Raw genomic sequence first — 14,200 nt, forward strand, 5'->3', positions numbered from 1 at the left:
TTCGAATATTGTCACTTAAATTGGGAAAACTCCCCTCGCGCATTTTTACCCTTCGGGGCGGGGCGCGCAAAAAGGAGGTGTGACAATGTGTTGCTTTACTTTTTTACGCAAAAATAATATTAAAATTTGTGCTCCATGACTAAAAAAAAGTACGTACTCTTTTTTTTTTTGGTTGAAAAAGAAAGTATATTTCTACAGCATGAAAATAAAATACACATTTTGTTGAAATAAAAGAAAATACTTTTTCTACATCATGAAAAGAAAATATTTATTTTGTTGAAATGAAAGAAAATACTTTTTCTAAATCATGAAAAGAAAATACTCTTTTTGTTGCAATAAAAGAAATATTTTTTACTACATCATTTTGTTAAAATAAAATAAAATAAAATACTTTTTCTACATCATGAAAAGAAAATACTCTTTTTGTTGCAATAATAAAAGAAAATATTTTTTACTACATCATTTTTTTGAAATGAAAGAAAATATTTTTTACTACATCATTTTGTTGAAATGAAAGAAAATATTTTTTCTACATCATAAAAAGAAAATACTTTTTTGTTAAAACAAAAAAAAATTACATCGTGAAAAGAAAAAACTCATTTATTGAAATGAAAAAAAATACTCTATCTATAACATAAAAAGAAAATATTATTAATAATATTTCTATTTAGGATGGGATGGGGTGGAGCCGAGGGGTGGGAGTGGGGGCGAGGGTGGGTTGGGGTTAGGGTGGGCGTGGGTTGGTGGAAATGTATGGAATGTGGGAAGGTTGAAAAAGAGTTTTGAAAAATGTTAGGGAAAACGGGTGTGTTTGGTATAACGGAAAATATTTTCCAAGAAAATATTTTCTTGGAAACAAGTAGTAATCTTATTCATTTTCCGGTGTTTGATACTCAAATTAAAGAAAATGACTTCTCAAGAGTATTCATAAATAATTTAGATATAATAAACATGAAGCCATAAACTTTCAAACCAACAACCTTCCGGACCCACAAATTGCAGAAACTTTCGAACCGCTAAACTTTCAAAACCGCGAAATTTCGAACCTGTAAACTTTATAATTTCTAAACCCATAAACTTCCAAACACATAAACCTCCAAACTCATAATTTTGGAACTTGTAAGATTTTGAGCCTTTAAACCGATAAATAAAAAATTAAAACTGAAAAATATATTTAAAAAATATTTTTTTAGGGGGGAGGGGGTGGGGGTGGGGCAGTAAAACGAAAAAAAAATAGAAATTTAAATTACAAAAAAAGTAATTTTTTTTTGCAGGGGGTTGGGGTGAGTGGTGCAGAAAAATAAAAAAACAGAAATTTAAAATTGTAAAAAAAAATTAAGGTAAAAAAAGTAATTTTTTTTTGCGCGGGAGGGGGAGGGGGTGAGGGTGGAGGGATAGTAGGGTGGGTGGTAACGGAAAAATTGAAATTTGATAAGAAAAAAAAATATTTTTGGAGAGGGGGTGAGGTGGGTTGGTGAGGATGGGGAGGATTGAGATGGAGTTTTGGAAAATGTTTTCCGTTCTCTTGATAAGGAAAACATTTTCCTCCAATTGGAGGAAAATGAGTTGATAAGGAAAATGTTTTCCAAAACATTTAAACCAACCAAACATGGAAAAATTGGAAACATTTTCCGGAAAATATTTTCCTTCATATCAAACACACCCAACATTTTCCTTCAATTGGAGGAAAATAAGTTCATGAGGAAAATATTTTCTACAATATTTAAGTCAACCAAAAATGAAAAAATTAAAAAATATTTTCCGAAAAATATATCACTTCATACCAAACACAACCCCCCATCTCCAAATACAAAATTTCTGCAAAATCCGTCTTTTTCTCATAGTTCTCATTAAATTGAACAACAAGAGTTTGTTAAATGCTTGACGAATACTAAAAATGCTCATATTTTGGAAATATTAAAGGATTAAAATTGTGCAGAGTATTATTCAAGAGACTATTTTGAAATTTTCTCCAAACATAAGCGACCGTGTTTGGTATTTTCACTTATTCTGATTTTCCAACTTGTAGTAAGAATCCAAGTACTCCAAATCTCTCCCTTTATTTTCTTTTTAGTTGGGAGTTCCATTTTTATATAGAGCATAATAGATAATTTTTTTTAGATGATTTGTTACAAAATCATACTAAAAGTGCTTGTAAAGTGGCTCACTTGAGAATATACTCTTCTAATTTGTGTACTCCCATAACAGCACATGACAGATTACACGAAGGATAGATTAGTTCAATGGAGTGTCGTGGAGATTTATTACTCCCCAAGTTTGCTTTACGTGGCAAGATTTTGAGTAGGAGGGTCAAAGTTTTTAATTTTGAATATAATAATAAAAAGTATTATAAATCACAATAATTTATAACTTAAAAATATTTAAGAAAACATGACCAAAGAACAGCTTCTTAAACTCCCCAAATAGTAATGTTGCCACGTGAACTGAGACGGAGGGAGTATGCAATATTGAAAATGAGAGCATGTCACATTTGTTCTTAAGCCGTGAGATCTCTTTCTTGTATGATACGGAACAAAAGTCTCAACTGGCAAGGAGATAACAGGCTAGGCGCTAGCCATGACCTATGCACTAACGTGGGAAGTACATATTGTAAAGGAAAAAGCTCTCAGGTAGAGTATATATATATAGAATAGCTCTTGCTAGAACTCTTTCCAAGCAAGCAAAGATTCTTGCTAGAACTGTGTATTGTATATGACAGTTACCTCTGAGAACTTCCCAAAGCAAGCAAATAAGAATTGATGTAGTAATTGTTTTACCAAGAAAGTGCTAAACCTTTTTGTAAATTAATTAAATAAGAAAATAAAAAATAATCCTAGTTAAAGATAATTACCTCCAGATCAAAGAATATTGAGCAATACAATATGATATAATCAAGCTCACAAACTCTTTAAGATTAAAAAAGAGCATCAAATGTTACATTCTTGATGTTACTGTTCCGCAATGTAAGAATAGAAAAGAAAGAGAAGGAATGTCATTAACAGCTATGAGATCTATCTTTATTCATTCTGTAATGATGATTACAAAGGTTAGAAGTCAAGTTCTAAACTTTCTCTAGTTTTTACTGAGAAACCTTCTCTCGTTCTTCTCTTTCTTTTAGAAGAAGCCCGAAAAAATCCCCCCCCCCTTGTTCTCTTACCTAGTTTATATATAGTAAGTATTCTCCTTTATCCAACGGTCCTTAGCCAGAGTACCCTAACCTGCCGATTGAACTTTAAATCGTCCCCCCTAAATGCCACGCCATGTACTTTGCCATACGGGCCTTCTGATGGTTCGACCTCGGCCATGGCCGAGATACCCGTCGTTACGGTGCTTTATGGATACAACCACAACTTAATCGACCCCTCGTCATTCCTATTTGCGCCAATCCTCGTATGGTTAGATTTCGACACATACAGTTAGTCCCTCCGCCTATTGAGGTTGTCTTTGGGGGAGTTCGATTGGCGGACTTCGTCGATAAGAAATCGTGAGAAATCTGAGCACCTTGGGCAATGGGCGAGTGCCTCATGGCGAGGTAGCGACGTGACGTTTCGGGAGTTGCATCAGGCCGTCACGTCAGTTCAGAATGTCATTAAAGCTCACCATGTGTCATTATGGCGCACGTTTTCTATGCATCGTGTCGTTTCCCGTGCCTTTTCCGTTTTCAAAATGGTGGCGTTTGGCTTTCCCGCTCAGGGTACTTATACCCCTATAAATATGGGGAAATCTTTCATTTGAATGATGTGCTTCCCAATCGCTCAAGAAAGATTTTCGCAACTTTTCTTCTTCTTATCTTCTTCTTTAGTTTCTCACATTTCTCTCTCTGTTAAGAATTCTTGTGGCCTTTACTCTTTTTTTTTTCCTTTACTATCCCCAATTCTCGCAATCAAAGACGAGATGGCTAGTGTATCTTCCAACCCTGATAGAACCGTTGATGCTCCGGTACCGAAAAACGACATACCCCTAGAAGTGGAAATGGCGGAGGACGAGGGTTTTCCGACGGTATATGAGGTGGTTCCCCGCTCAGGGAAGACGAGGATTGACTTCAATAGCCCTTCTAGGGACGAGCCTGAACCCGTTTTTTTCTATGATGGATGTTGCGGCGCTCACGGCGTTCAAAGCCAAATGGGGGATCCCTGATCACATTGAACTGGTTCCGACGGATCAGGATATAGTGCATATACATCGTCCGGGCTACTGCGCATTTTATGCGTATCCCTTTGTCATCGGATTCACGCTTCCCCTTCCTTCCTTGGTGGTGGATTTCTGCCACTTCTATGAGATGTGTCCGGCTCAACTCTTTCCGTACGTGTACAAGCTTTTCTTATGCTCATCAAGTATGCAGAGCTGGACGATCGAGGAATTTCTCTGCAACACATGCTTCACCTCTTCGCCCCCCATTTTCTTAGGGGTACGATGATTCACATGCGTCACCGAGGAGCCTAGGGTTTGGTGGTGAAGATGGATGACAAGGCAAATCGCCTCTTTAGGGAGAACTTCTTCTACGTCCGAACATAGCACGTGATGTCGAAACCGGCGGGGTTTCCTAAGACGTGGAATTTAGCCTGTAGGTCTTCTTTTCTTTTTACTTTATGCATTTTTTCTTAAGATGGTTGTCGGCCGTCTCCTTTTAATGACCTCGTTAAGGGTTTGTTTTTGTTTTTGTAGCCGAGAGAGTACCTCCTCTGCTAGTTGCCGATATTCGCGAGTGGGTGAGCGTGATTCTCCACCATACAATGGGGATTCACGAATGGGCGCCTTTCCATGAGAAGTTTGGGCGCAAGCCTCTTGCTGGTGAGTCAGCTCGTTGTGGTATGTTGCTTTGCTCTTTGCTCCGTAGTTTCTTTTACCTTATCTTTGTTTGGTCGAATCTCCTCATTGGTAGATCGGAGAGGAGTAAGATGGGCGATGGCTCCTGCGCTTGCTTTCCGCCAGCTGTCTTCCTCCACCCGGCCCGTTCCAAGGGCAACTGCGGATGAGGGCACCCAAAGTTTGGTTACTCGGCAGAACACGTCCGCGATTGGACCTGTTCGTTTGGAGGTTGCTCCCCGGTCGGACACTCTGATTTTCATAGTCCGTTCAATGGACGAACCTTCTCGCAATAATGGCGAAGAGGCACCATCAAAGAGGCGAAAGTTGTTAGAGGGGGTGTCTTTGGTTGAGACGTCCTCAAGGGCGACCCTACTTTGGCGGTATTTGAAGCTGGCGGTGACACCGGCCTGGGTGCGGAGGCGATGCCTATTTTGGTCGTGGAAGAGACCACCGTGGTAGGAGGGACAGAGTTTGGGGACTGTTGCGATTGTTCCGAGCGGTCCATCATCATCTCGGTAGGACCGACGCCCCCTCTTCGGCTAATGAGAGGTTGAAAGGCGTGGTGGTGAATGATTATGAATCTCATTCCGACATCGATTCTGAGGACATGAGGATGTTCGAGGAAGGCTTTATCAGGGTCGATGTGAGGGCAGAAGGTCCTTCTCGTGTTCTCGAGATTCCATCGAATTTTAACCTATTGGAGGACACGGTGGAGTTGGTGCCTCAATTTGACCTTCTCTGTTCCGCCGCCGAAAGTGAGTCTTTTCGGGAGATCAATGATTCCGCTTTGTCACATGGTGTGGCCGGGATGGACTTGAGGGTGAGTTTCCTTTTGCCATTTTCTTTGTTTTGTGCTATTTTGCTTTCGCTGATTCCTCCCCTCTTTTTTTATACTTATATGCTGGAGATCGAGAGTGCTCGTAGGGTTGAGACTAGGGCCGAAGTATTTCTGAAAATGGCCATGAAGTATTGCTGGTATCGCAACAAGTGACGTGAGATACATGCGCAGCTTAGGGAACGCGGTAATACTCAATCCGTTATGGAGGAGTTGGAGAAAAGAGACAAGGAACCGATGCGGTCTATCTGCAAATGCAGTGAGCTCGAGGAGTTACTCAGTGCCAAAGACGAGGAGCTCGAGGTAGGCAAAGGGGTTGCAACGGAGTGTGAAGACCTTCGGGCGAATGTGTTGTCTTTGCGAGCTGAGTTTGAGCAAAATGCTACCAGAGTCGCCAACCTAAGTGCAAAATGGACGGAGAAAGTGGCTGAGCTAGAAAAGAAGGTGGCCGAGTTTGAGGGAGCCGATGGGGCTTGAGTGTCGGCTTTGGCGAGGGCGGCGGCACTGGAAGACACTATCCGCGTCCTTAGGTCTGAGCGGGAAGCTGAGAGGGCGACGGCCACACTGAGGGAGGCACGACTCGAGGAGCGGATCAATGAACTTATTCGGGATACTACGAGCCTAGGAGATTGAGTTACGGCTCTCGAGGCTGAGAAGGCGCAGCTGTTGGCTCAGGCTCGCCCTCAAGAATCTGCCTCTGCTGCTGTTCCCCACCACTTGTATGAGTTGTGGGTTCATACCGAGGCCCAATGAGATATATATAAGGGCTTGTGGGAGGCAGGGAGGGTTCCTGAGAGCACTTTTGAAGATGCTCAGGCGAAGGCACGCGAGGCTCGTCGTGCCTGCGGTTATGACCCTGTGACATCGGAGGCCGGTGAGGGTGCTGAGATTGAAGATGTTCTTCCTTCTGATGATGATTCTAGGGAGAACGGTGGTGGAGATGATGTCGAGTGAAATTTTTTTGCAGCTTTTGTACTTAGTTTTGTTTTGTTCTTTTGTTGTTTGTTTTCATTTTTTTCTTAGGGGCCTGCTTTTGGCCTTTTGTAAGGCGCAACTGTTGCGCATGTACATCTTCCGAATAAAATAGTCATTTTGCCTTTGGTTAAATATCTTTTGACTTTCTCTTTTTTTTTTGAAAAAGATCTTCTGATTTCCCCATGATGAGTCCCTGATTTTTAATTGGGAATTCGAATGAGGTCGAATTCAGTTCACTTGATTCGAGCGAGATCAGATCTCATTCTGTGAGTTCGAATGAAGTCACTTTTGATCTGCAAATCGAGCGAGGATGACTTCTGATTTGGCAATTTGGGCGAAGTTAGTTTTGACTTGTAAATTCGAGCGAGGTCGAAACCAAACTCGCCGAATTGGGCAAATCAGTTTTGACTTGTATATTCGAGCAAGGTCGAATTCAGACTTGCCAACTTGTGCGAAGTCAGTTTTGACTTGTATATTCGAGCGAGGTCGAATTTTACTTCCGCCTGGCGATGAACGGGGGCCGTATGGGCTTAAATTCGAGCGAGGTCGAATTATGACCCGTTATGAGTTCGACGAGGTCGAACTCTGACTTGTTAATTCGAGCAAGATTGAATTTAGACTTCTGTTTGGCGATGGTTGGGGGCCATAGGGGTGTAAATTCGTGCGAGGTCGAATTATAACCCGTTATGAGTTCGATGAGGTCGAACTTTGACTTGTTAATTCGAGCGAGATCGAATTTAGACTTCTGTTTGGCAATGGCCGAGGGCCGTAGGGGTGTAAATTCATGCGAGGTTGAATTATGACCCGTTATGAGTTCGACAAGGACGAACTTTGACTTGTTAATTCGAGCGATGTCTGTCACACCTCCTTTTTGCGCGCCCTCCCCGAAGGGTTAAATGCGCGGGTGGAGTTTTTCCAATTTAAGTGACAATATTCGAAATGAGATTATTTATTTAATTCAGAGTCGCCACTTGGGAAAGGTTTGGCTTTTGGTGTCCCAAGTCACCGGTTTATCTTGAATCCCAAATCGAGGAAATTTTCGACTTTTCCAAATGAAGTCTGCGAACCAGAAATTCTAAGTAAGGAATTCTGTTGACCCGAGGGAAGGTGTTAGGCATCCTCGAATCCCGTGGTTCTAGCACGGTCGCTTAAATTGTTATAATGGCTAAATATCTGATTTAAATACATGTTGTGACCTATGTGCTTTTATTGAGTTTAAACCGCTTTTATTATTATTATCATTTATTTTATAGAATTGCAACGTCGTGAAAATGCATCTCGAACCACGTCACAATCAATGCACCCGTAGTTGTTAACACATTTTTGACTCCGTTGAGACTTGGATTTGGGTCACATCAATGTGCACCCGATTTTTAAGAATATAATTTACTTAAAAGTCGCGCCTAAAGAAATCTGAACGCATTATTGTCTTTGGGGAAGGCAGTGGAATTCACTAAACAGTCCGTCCCAAATTCTAAGTATTTACCATGATCAATTATTGAGGGCCCCGCAATTTGCATTTTTATTCGGCGAGGCTCGTCTCATTATTTTAGAAGGGCACCCTACAGTGGCTACATTTCTACTGCGTTTATCTTTAAAGAGAAAGGCGATGCCAAACTTTACTTGTTTGAACAAATACAGACTGAATCCTTATTATGTTTGCCGAACCTAAACTTGTTTGATTACCTGATTGATTGTTCATGAGGTGAGAGTTGCCTCATGCTTTGTCTTCATCGAGTGAATACGCTTATTAATTTGCTAAGTGAGATTGCAACAAACTAACAACATATATTGAGTTATGTTTAACGACCTCCAAGTTCCATTTTAGCACTCTAACCTATTTGAAATTGATAAACGAAATCGGCTGTTTATTAGGAAAATTACTACTAAATGAACTCGAAATGACTATTAGTTTCTCCCAACAATCATCACATTATTTCGAAACAAAGAATCTATACCGAAACCCGATATCGAACTTATATTGGAGCACATAATCTGACAGGAAAAGCTGGCCTTCATGGCCAACTCTTAATGTGACTGCATGAGGGTTTGTTTGGGATACATTTATCCCGGACTTAATACCATAGATTTGTCAATTCAGAGGTCTGTGTAAAATACATACAAGTGCTTACCATGGCTCTATGTTATACAGTCATAACTAAACCAAACAAGTGTTATACTGAACTGAATGTATACTAAATCAAACATGCTGTCTAAGTCATACTGTCATTACTGTTGAGCCATGCTATCTAACAGTTCACTTTGAACAGAATGTATGCTAGTTTATACAGAATATTTGCAGTTTGCAGTAAAAATACAGGCCCAACTAACATTCGAACTATCTTTTACACCAATGCTATAATATAAACTGATATTCATTTCTCTATTATCTGCTTCAACTTCAAACTTTCAACAATACATGGTTCAAAGGTTGTGTACCTGGGAATATTTGCAATTGAAGAAGAGGGCAATCAGTAGAGTACAATGATAACAGAATGCAGCAGCAATCACAGCACTATCAGTAGCAACAGGGCAGAATAGCAGCAGGCAAAGCAATACAGCAAGAAACAGGCTCGAGTGCAGAATTGCGACTATGGCCAATAGAAAGCAAAAGCCAAATAACAGCCACACCCAGTGGAGTAGAATCAGAACTCCAGACAGACCAAACCAGTAGTAAACCAATGAAAAACACTCGATTAATAGACACAAACTGGACTTTCCAAGAATCAGAACTGATTTGAACAATTTGAACCACTGAAACCCAATAATAATAGGAGGAAAAAGTTTCTGATTGTTGGTTGTATACCTTCTATCTCTTCACCTCTCTCTATCTATGTTTTCCTAAAATCAGCCCTATCCTTTCTCTGTGTATATCTATTTGTATGTATTTCAGCTTTCAAGGTCCAGTGTCTGTATATCTTCCTTTCTCTTTCAAAGAATTCCTCACAGTCTCCTTCTTTTTTCTTTTTCCTTCCAGGTTCAGTCTCTTCTGTATATCCCAGGTCCTCCTCTTTATAAGCCTAAACACTAACCCTTTTTAACAGCCTGTTTTAGAATATCCCAGTACCCCTCCCATGTGCCTTCCATTTTCAATTCCAACTTTAGCTAATTAAATATTAAACCCCATTCACATTCCCTGGCAGATTCAACTTTTCCATTTTATTAACTAAAAGCAAGTATGGGCAGTAGAATATATCTGACAGCATATGCTGTCAAACCATTTGAAATTGAAAACCCTTTTATGCAGGAAAACAGGCTGTGCACAATGCACATGCTGTGCACAAGTGCACATGCCACCAACTCAGATTTCAGTTACAGACCAAGCCTTAGGTTTCTGAAATCATATTCACGACTATAAGTAACAAGACTTGGTTCTTAATTGATTCAGGCAAATGTTCAACAGAAGCAAGTTGATTTGTTATTGTTCGGACAGTTGAAACTAATTGACGACACATGTCGACTCGACTATATTAGCATTAACATACACAATCGTAGCCAAAAATCAAACATTTAAACAGTATCGATACATGGTTTGAATTATACTGACTAAGCAGAAATGCACTCGAGGAGTTAGCTAGTCAGTCCAAACTCGAAACACAACCAATACACATGCCTTATCAGAATAGGAGGGGGGATTTAGACAAACACAGAGGTTTAAGTGAAGTGGACAAACAAAAGTTGATAAAATCAAAACAAATATGAACAGACTTTTAAACAATCACACGGACTAAAACAAATAAAGGAAAGAAAGCAGACTTACCTTAAAACTTGAAAAGTTAACAGTTTGAACTCGGATTTGGACAAACTTTTCTTAAGGCTGAATGGACTTTAATCGAAGTGTTTCTCAAATGAAGAAACACTTTGATTAAAGTCCATCAGACCTTAACCTCTTCGGTTTGAACCGGTTTGAACCAGTGACGAGGGACCTTGTGGTTTCGAAACTCAGATCTAATATTCGTGCTTCCCTGGTTATATTCGGACCAAACCAAGTATGGTTTGGTCACGAGGGGTGTCTGGGGGGTGTCTGGTATGAGTTTAAGGCAGATCGGTGTAGATTAGGTTCCGACTCGAATCTTCAAATGAAGATTCGAGAAGGTGGGATAGGATTCGAAGTGTGTGGTTGGTAGATTTGGGTTCAGGATGGCATGGGGGTTCTATGGTGTTAGGGGCGAGGTCACCGGCGTCCGTGCCGCCGGTTTTCATGGTGAGGGGTACAAGGGCGGCTCTAGGGTTTGGGGATTATGGTGAAGACGATGAAGGCTGGGGTTTGGATAGGGGGCAGGGTAGTGTTAGGAGTTTATATAGTTAGTGAGCAAATGGATCCTGGCCGTTGGATGAGATGAGATGAAGGGCCAGGATCCTTTGGCTAAACAGGGACGACGTCGTTTCAAGGATAAAGGTTTGGGGTCGGTCCGGGTGAGACAGGTCGGGTTTGTTGGTGGGTTACGGGGGATTGATCTTGGCCGTTGATCAATCTGAGATCAACGGCCTAGATCACACTGGGCTAAAACGTCGTCGTTTGGATGTCCTGGGTATCAGGTGGTGTTGGACCAGGCAAGCCTGGGTTTTGGGCTGCTTGTTTGGGCTAATTTTGTTAAAATTGGCCCAAGTCCGGAAGGGAAGGGGTCCTTTCTTTATATTTTTTTTATTTTATTATTTATTTCCTTTTTATTTTAAAACAAAACTAAACCAAAAAAATCAAATTAAAATTAAATACACACTCAATACAATTATTTGCACACTAAAATATTTCAAAACAGGTAAAGTTGAACAAAAAATAAAATCACGGACGAAGATGCCTATTCATGATTTTCTATTTAACGACCGGATTACGGTTCGAATTATGCAGGACACATATATATTTTTTTTGAATTTTGTTTTAATAAAGTAAATAAATAAAAATGGGCCGAAGTCACAAATAAATTAACAAGGTGCCGCACAAAAATCCAAAATTTGTACAGCAGGGCCAATTATTATTTTTTACTTCCTTTTGGAGCGATTGTCGTGCGAAACAAAAATCACGTGCTCACAGCTGCCCCTCTTTGTTCGGAAACACGAAGGGTTTTCGTGCAAAGATAAAGTGAGCGTGTATGAGCGATTTTTGCCTATGGACTACTCCGTATGAAGCATGTTTTTTTTGAAAGATCTGACCGAATCTTGCTTCAAAGATTTCCTACATATCCTGGGCTAAACAGGAATCAGGTCAATGTAGTTCGGGAAGTTTTGGTAGCTGGGACTACCATGGGATTGCAATGCTTGCTGCTACTGCTGCTGCTGTTGTCACTGCTACGTTACTGACCGCCTTATTACAACCAAACGAAAATTAGAAACTGAACTAACTACTTATACGTATGTCAACTGCTAGTTACAAGATTCCTATCTATGATTCTTTCACGACTTGATCTTGGGTCTTAGCTGATTCTGCTTGTAGACTCTGATCTGAATCTTGATGCTTGCGAGTTGCGGCGACTGGTTTAATCTCCGGGATACCGAATAAAATGTGACTGGCAGGGTTCAGGGCCTTAATTAAATGCTAGAGTCAATCCGCCTTCCATTTACTCCGAATCTTGGGACATCTCTTTTTCTTCTTTTTCTTTGTTGATTCCGAGCTGGGACTCAACTCGTGGGGTCATTTCGATCCATGTGGGTCGAGGTTAGACCTGCGGGAGAAAACAAACGAACGAAATTTTCTGCCCCAGTTTCACTAGGAAAATTTCATTAATTATTCGCCAGGAAGTTCATAAAATTGATGAAAGAGGATATGCATGTTCAGTTCAGGGTTGGAGCCCTAATACCGACTAGCTGGGGAAAGGTTCAGTTTAGGGTTAAAAACCCTAATGCTGACTAAAAGGAAAATTCAGTTTAGGGTTTAAAACCCTAATGCTGATTGCAGGAAAAAACTCAGTTTAGAGTTTAAAACTCTAATGCTGGCTGAAAGGGAAAAGTTCAGTTTAGGGTTTAAAACCCTAATGCTGACTAAAAGGAAAATTCAGTTTAGGGTTTAAAACCCTAATGCTGATTGCATGGAAGAGCTCAGTTTAGAGTTTAAAACTCTAATGCTGGCTGAAAGGGAAAAGTTCAGTTTAGGGTTTAAAACCCTAATGCTGACTAAAAGGAAAATTCAGTTTAGGGTTTAAAACCCTAATGCTGATTAAAAGGAAAATTCAGTTTAGGGTTTAAAACCCTAATGCTGATTGCATGGAAAAGCTCAGTTTAGAGTTTAAAACTCTAATGCTGGCTGGAAGGAAAATTCAGTTTAGGGTTTAAAACCCTAATGCTGATTGCATGGAAGAGCTCAGTTTAGAGTTTAAAACTCTAATGCTGGCTGAAAGGGAAAAGTTCAGTTTAGGGTTTAAAACCCTAATGCTGACTAAAAGGAAAATTCAGTTTAGGGTTTAAAACCCTAATGCTGATTAAAAGGAAAATTCAGTTTAGGGTTTAAAACCCTAATGCTGATTGCATGGAAAAGCTCAGTTTAGAGTTTAAAACTCTAATGCTGGCTGGAAGGAAAATTCAGTTTAGGGTTTAAAACCCTAATGCTGATTGCATGGAAGAGCTCAGTTTAGAGTTTAAAACTCTAATGCTGGCTGAAAGGGAAAAGTTCAGTTTAGGGTTTAAAACCCTAATGCTGACTAAAAGGAAAATTCAGTTTAGGGTTTAAAACCCTAATGCTGATTAAAAGGAAAATTCAGTTTAGGGTTTAAAACCCTAATGCTGGCTGAAAGGAAAATTCAGTTTAGGGTTTAAAACCCTAATGCTGATTGCATGGAGAAGCTCAGTTTAGAGTTTAAAACTCTAATGCTGGCTGGAAGGAAAATTCAGTTTAGGGTTTAAAACCCTAATGCTGATTGCATGGAAGAGCTCAGTTTAGAGTTTAAAACTCTAATGCTGGCTGAAAGGGAAAAGTTCAGTTTAGGGTTTAAAACCCTAATGCTGATTGCATGGAAAAGCTCAGTTTAGAGTTTAAAACTCTAATGCTGGCTGGAAGGAAAATTCAGTTTAGGGTTTAAAACCCTAATGCTGATTGCATGGAAGAGCTCAGTTTAGAGTTTAAAACTCTAATGCTGGCTGAAAGGGAAAAGTTCAGTTTAGGGTTTAAAACCCTAATGCTGACTAAAAAGAAAATTCAGTTTAGGGTTTAAAACCCTAATGCTGATTAAAAGGAAAATTCAGTTTAGGGTTTAAAACCCTAATGCTGATTGCATGGAAAAGCTCAGTTTAGAGTTTAAAACTCTAATGCTGGCTTGGAAGGAAAATTCAGTTTAGGGTTTAAAACCCTAATGCTGATTGCATGGAAGAGCTCAGTTTAGAGTTTAAAACTCTAATGCTGGCTGAAAGGGAAAAGTTCAGTTTAGGGTTTAAAACCCTAATGCTGACTAAAAAGAAAATTCAGTTTAGGGTTTAAAACCCTAATGCTGATTAAAAGAAAAATTCAGTTTAGGGTTTAAAACCCTAATGCTGATTGCATGGAAAAGCTCAGTTTAGAGTTTAAAACTCTAATGCTGGCTGGAAGGAAAATTCAGTTTAGGGTTTAAAACCCTAATGCTGATTGCATGGAAGAGCTCAGTTTAGAGTTTAAAA

Source organism: Nicotiana sylvestris, chromosome 8 (assembly GCF_000393655.2).
Source record: "Nicotiana sylvestris chromosome 8, ASM39365v2, whole genome shotgun sequence".
Lineage (NCBI taxonomy): Eukaryota > Viridiplantae > Streptophyta > Magnoliopsida > Solanales > Solanaceae > Nicotiana > Nicotiana sylvestris.